The sequence below is a fragment of the Propithecus coquereli genome, unplaced genomic scaffold (genome assembly GCF_000956105.1).
Source record: "Propithecus coquereli isolate 6110/MARCELLA unplaced genomic scaffold, Pcoq_1.0 Scaffold24, whole genome shotgun sequence".
In the NCBI taxonomy this organism is placed as follows: domain Eukaryota; kingdom Metazoa; phylum Chordata; class Mammalia; order Primates; family Indriidae; genus Propithecus; species Propithecus coquereli.
Genome location: NW_012147952.1, coordinates 6,498,745 through 6,505,206, shown reverse-complemented (window position 1 = coordinate 6,505,206; position 6,462 = coordinate 6,498,745).

Sequence of the window (6,462 nt, the reverse complement as noted above, 5' to 3'; positions counted from 1 at the left end):
AGGTAAGAAAACAGTATGTAAATATATGAAGGGATTGTCACACATATACACAAAGAAACATATTCAAAACTGTTCACCACTTCATTGTCTGTAATAAAAATTACAAATTACATATCTGTGGTTAGAATAACTAAATTGAGATATATTGATGCAAACAAATACTACTAAGCAATGAAAAATGAACAAACTAGAGTTACATCCATAAAAATGAATTTCATAGTTAAAAGAAAAAATTTTATTCAATTAATATAAAGAATATTACATATATAGCTTAGAAGTATATCTAATAAGTAAATGCATGGGGTGGTACATCACAAATTTAGCACTATTATTTACTTCTGCAGGGGAACGAGGAGTTGTGATCAGAAAGAAAAGTTTCTTCTGCCTTGTAAAGGTCTATTTTTTTAAAGCAGGGAAGTGGGTAGACTGGTATTTGTTGCTTAACAACAGGGATATGTCCTGAGAAGTGCATCAGCAGGTAATTTCACCCTTATGGCAACATGGTAGAGTATACTTACACAAACTAGATGTCATACCCTACTACACACTTAGGCTGCATGATATAATACATAGCTTATTGCTCCTAGGCTACAAACTATACAGCATGTTACTGTGCTGACTACTATAGGCAATTGCACCACAGTGGTAAGTATTTGTGTATCTAAACATATGTAAACATAGAAAGGGTAGAGTGAAACTACAGTATTATAATCTTATGGGACATGGGACCAGTGTCATTTGTGCAGGCCAAAACGACATTATGTGGCACATGACTGTATTTTTTTATGCTTTTTTATGTCTTAATATATGATATTTATATATATTTTAAAGATTTTAATTTCTTTGAAAATAACTAAGTAATCTTAGATGTGATTTAAAATCAAGGGCCCAAAGATAGAATTTAAATAAAGAATTCATGTAGTTAATACAGTTAAGCCCAACCCAATTACTGAAAGGAAGCATTTATTATGAGTGTTAGCAAAAAAATGCAGAAAGTTGTCTTATTAAAGCGGTGCTCCATCTTTTATAGTAGAACACTACCTTTCAGTTCTACCTAAAGCACTCCTCTCAACTGTTTCTTCTATATATATATATATGTACAGAAAACACCGTTAATAATCTAATATTATCTGCTTTCATGTTTAGAAAGGATAAGCACTAAATTATACGTTTTCATACATGAACTACAATATCAAAAGTATACACATTTTGAACTTTTTTTTTTAAAAAAAGTATCCCAACCGCTTTAAACATAAACATGGCACCTTATTAGGGTGCTATTTATAAAATTCTTATCGGAACCTGAACAATTCACTGTGGCAAGAAGTTTACTCAGCACTTAAGGAAAGCATAAGCACATTTCAGGAAGTCTTCCCTAACCATTTCAGCACACAGTGATTTTCTCTTCTCTTAACTTTACTGGACTACTCATCACTTGAACCAATCACCATTTGCTTTTGTCTTTTCTCTCCCATAGTGTTAGAACAGGAGATTAAGAGATAGGGCTGAGACCAGATGCACACCAGATGCATGGGCTTGCAGGTTGGGTATAGGTGTTAAAGTAAACAACCCTCAAGCAGAAGCTAACTAGAGGGGCTTCAATTGGCTTGTCAGCTATCTCTGCCACCTTACGTGAACTTTGGCTAATTACAGTATCATTTACATTGTGGTTTTAAAATTTCTCTGCTCTTGAAATCATCATGACAGTTCCGAAACAACCATATAAAGTATAAAATGGGAGGGAACCCAATTCTGGGAATTACTACCCAAATTCTTAGTAAAAGCCAACCCCTTAGTCTTGAATATTTCTCCCCTCACTTAGTAAGACTTCAAAAGACCAAAAACCACATCCTCTCTCCCGGGGCAGCTGCTCTTTTTGAGTCTGCCCACTCTCCTACTCTTCAGAGACAATACCTTTGATTTTAACAAAAGCAGCTGCTTACTTTAGCTTACATAGTATATCCTAAAATGTCTTTCCCAACCACGACCAAGAACTTGGAAAAACCTCCACTCAGAGTTGCTAACAATAGGATTAAGTTCCTGAGGGTTCAGGGGTAATGTCATCTTCTCCTTCTTTACCCCTCTAATAAAACCCATAAGAGGGTCTGAATAAGTAGATATGTTCTCAATTGAATTAGGAAGCAGAGGGACCAAGCCCCAGATTTCAGAACAGGGGGACAGAAGGCTGAATCTAGCTCTGCCCTTTGCCAGTTGAATAACTCAGAGAAGTCTCTGTATCTCACTTCAGCCACATGGTAAAACCTTAATTGTTAGTTAATATCACTGCTAGTACTACTTCTACCGTTACAGCTACGCTATGACACTACTATTTATTTGGGAGGAAGAAACGAGTCTTGGAAACAACATAATTCCTTATTTTGTGCTCTCCTTACCTTTATTAGTTTAATCATTACATTGATCAATATCTTCCTTGACACCCAATCAGTTAAGCTTGAATCCAAAATGCAGCTCTTGCATAACTAGAAACACAATTAGTCAATTCTGTGTCCAAATGTTCACTCCCCTAGCAATGATAACTGTTTACTTAACAAAAGCATCTATCATGATTGCTGTTATTAATTAAATTTTGCACTGACCTTGTATCCCAGTATTTTTGCTGAAATAATTTTGTTTCATTCCAATATATTTTGTAAAATCATAAACATTTTCATATATCCATTACAAATACAGATTCTTCTAAAACATATATTCCCTACCACTTTCCATTTAAAACAGAATGTAAATGAACTATTCATTCATTTGGTCATTATTCTACCATGTTAAGTATATTTGCAATGCTTTGGTATTTGGCAATGATAGAATTTATAGCATTCTGCTGAAAGCCCCCTTGTGATTAAAATACATTCCAGAGCAAATTAAAAATAAGTTTAAGTAAACATCTGTGGGATTTTTCGGACACTCTGCTCAAACATGATTCTGCAGATTTAAATTCAGAACAATTTGATATAGCACTAACTGCTGACAGCATTATTTGATCAGGGTTGATGTATAAACATTCAACAACAAAAAAACATGTGTCAAAAATTCATAGGTCTAAAGTCAATTCTCTTGGATAAGGAAAGGGTATCTTTTTCTTTTCCTATATCCCAAGACACTTTTTCCGCTGTGAGAAAATTCTTCCCTCTTCTGCCTGCCAGTAGACAGATCACCTCTTACAATCAGATGTTCTGCTGATTTCTGTTGTTTTTTTCCATTAAGACTAGGCAGCCAGCTAGCTCTATATGTATGCCAGTAAACCACAAAAGACAGCAATCAGTCTAGAAATTCGGTATACCCTTCACTGAGTAATCTTAACCACACAACTCCCTTTAAGTAGATGAATGAGGTTTTCCTGAGAACTCTTGTCTAGGAAGGTAGCATGTTTCCTAGACTCTGCTCATCCTGGAAGGCAAGTTGAGATCCTGGCACCCCTCTGGCCTTACCTAATTTCCTATTTGTAGGCCCTGAACTCAGGTGAATTTCCGCCTCCCTTACTATGTTCATTCCCCTTCATCTACCAGCTCCAAAAACCATATTAACGTGGAAATGGTCAACTGGCATAGGCTGTGACCACTTGGAACAAAGGTTTTATATCTGTAATATATATTGTCAATCAGGAATAATAAATCAAGATGGTTATGGGCTAAAATAAGTTCATAATAGGAAATGCAATGATTTGTTACTTTAAAATAAAAACTTGGATGCATTTACCTACAAAATTGTGACCTTGAGTCATTAGAAAATGGAATCAGTGATAAAGTACATTTTTTCTCCCTTTTAACTAACACTTCAGAATTTTAGAATTATATTTCACTCCAAGGAGTTCAGCTTAGATAACTATTTTATCAGAAAACATTCTTGGAGTACAAGGAAATTAACTGACCAATAAATGTATGAAACTGAAATATTAAAAGAACTATTCATATATTTGCCAACTGTACTTTTCTTCTGTTAAAAAAAATGGGAAGCATTTCATTGTGCTTTTTGCTGACCAAACTATGTAAGAAACATAAATATCATGGAAATTCATTATTTTATTTAACAAGTATTTGTTGATCACCTGCTCTGTACTGAGAACAAAGCAGTGATGAAAACAGGTGAATTATTGAGCTTTTGTTGTTTTCATTCTAGTGGGAGGAGTCATAAAACAAGTAAGTAAAATGTATGCATTTCAGATTGTGATCTACACAGCTGAGAATACAAATGCAAGTAAGATGAAGATAGAAGGTAAAGGATGGCTGGCAATTTTAAATGCAGTGGTCAGGAAAGGCCTGAATTAGCAGGTGACTTTTGAGCAAAGATGCAAAGGGAAACAAAGGAACAAGCTATGCTGATATGGAGAGCATGAAAAAGTTAGGTCAAGGAGAGGGAAGTTAAATGGACTAAGGCAGGGGCTGTGATACATAGAACACTCTCCCAGGCACCATTATATCTGATCCTACAATAATGCTGTGTATTAGGGCTGTCATTATGTCCCTGTTATAGATGAGGTCTGAGGCTCAGCTGTGTTGCCACTTGCCTAATGTCACACACTAGGCAACAGTGCCGAGATCTTAACCTAGGTGTTATGGCTCATTCCAGAAGTTTTTCTACTGTACCACTGCCTTATTGCTGTGTTCAATTCTGTGTATTGCATCTTGTCAGAAACAACCAATAAACTAGACTGTCAGAAAGGGTGACAGTAATGGTGAGCTGTGTTCAAACCACACAGAGCTGCTGAGAAGAGAAGACTTAAAGGAACACAACATCTCAAAGGCTGCCATGTAGAAGAGAGAAGAAAGCTATTCAATATCTCTCTAGAAAGCAGAACTAGAACCAATATATGCAAATTGCAGGTAGACACATTTTCAATAAATAGATGAATAAGCTATCTAGTGATAGGAGCTGTCCAACAAGGAATGGTCTGTATTATGAATCTATGAAATTCCAATTACTGGAGTTACTCAGGCAGAGGATGAATGGCCATCTGTCTGAGATGAGGACAGATTTCAGCACTGCTGCTACATATATTCGCCAATGTCATTTCCAATTCTGAGGCCATGATTTCACAAGCACCCAGGCAGTGTCATGTGGCAGTTAAAAGTTCCAGCTGTGAAATCAGACAGCTTGGTTAAGACCCAGGCTCCACCATTTATAAACTTTCTTTACTTTACCTCTGAAAGCACCAGTTTCCTTATGTGAAAAATAAGGCTGATCACAGATGCTATGTCATAGGGTTGTTTGTGAGTATTAAATGAGATAATCCATATAAAGGACTTAACAGTGTCTGGTACATAGTGAGAACCTGCAAAGTCTAGCTATTATGATATACATATGTGTATTTAAGAGCATGTGTATAAAATCTATGTACATAAAATATGTGCAGATTTGTTTCTGTTTTTACTCTTTTACTCAGCAACAAGAGGTCAATGTCCAAAGCTGAGGTTTTACAGAATAGTCAATTACAACATGATAATACTAACAATAATGATAATAAATAACAATAAATCCTTAAAGAGTTTTCTTAGCATAATCATTTCATATCATATCTCTATTTATCACCTGCATTATTCTGCAAAAGATGAACTTTTCTGCATCATCTTTTATAGACAGATGTTTTAAAACTTATGAAAGAAAAATCAACATTGTCTTAGTTGAAACAATGATTAAAAAGTCAGCATTTTTCCGCATGAGAAAGAATACCTTACAATCTGCATCTGTGTGTTTGATGTAGGGGTGTGTATGCAAGAACTCAAGTGTACATGTGTTATGTACAGACACATATAAGCCTTTTCCTTCAAAATAAGACAGCTAAAATAGAAAGCCAACAGTTACTTTTAAATTAATTCTTAATAAGTAAAATGATTCCAGATATTTATTTTCAGGGCAAATATTTTCTGCATTTGTGTCTGTATTAACAGAAAATGAAGGTGCAATAAATATAGAAAGTTGCGTCTGTATGTTGAAGTCTGGAGATGCTTCTAGATGGTGAAGAGTGAGTTGACAATTTTAGAATAATTTGTCATCACTCTTTTGTCACTCTGGATAAACTGACATTTAGTATTCATCGAGAAAACATGTAAAAATGGACCAGAATGATAAAAGGAAGTCTGTACTTTAGAAAAACACATATGCTATCATACTATGTTTCATGTCTTCAGCGGCATGCTCATTGCTTTTAGAAAGTCATAGTATGATAGATAACAGAAAAGGAAAGGTTACTTTCAAAAACAGTATTTCTATGATAAAATAGTATATGTATGAATCTATATTCATCATAATTGATCCTATAATCCTATTACGTAATTGTTATTACCTCTGTTTTATTAATAATGCAAATAGAGGCTCAGAAGGTAGAAAATGAAGATTTGACTCCAAACTTTCAATCTTTCTATATTGCCTGCCACATGAATCCATTAAGTTAACATATTTTGCCACAGATAATCTATTTCAATTTATTTCAAGTATAATAAAATTTATTTA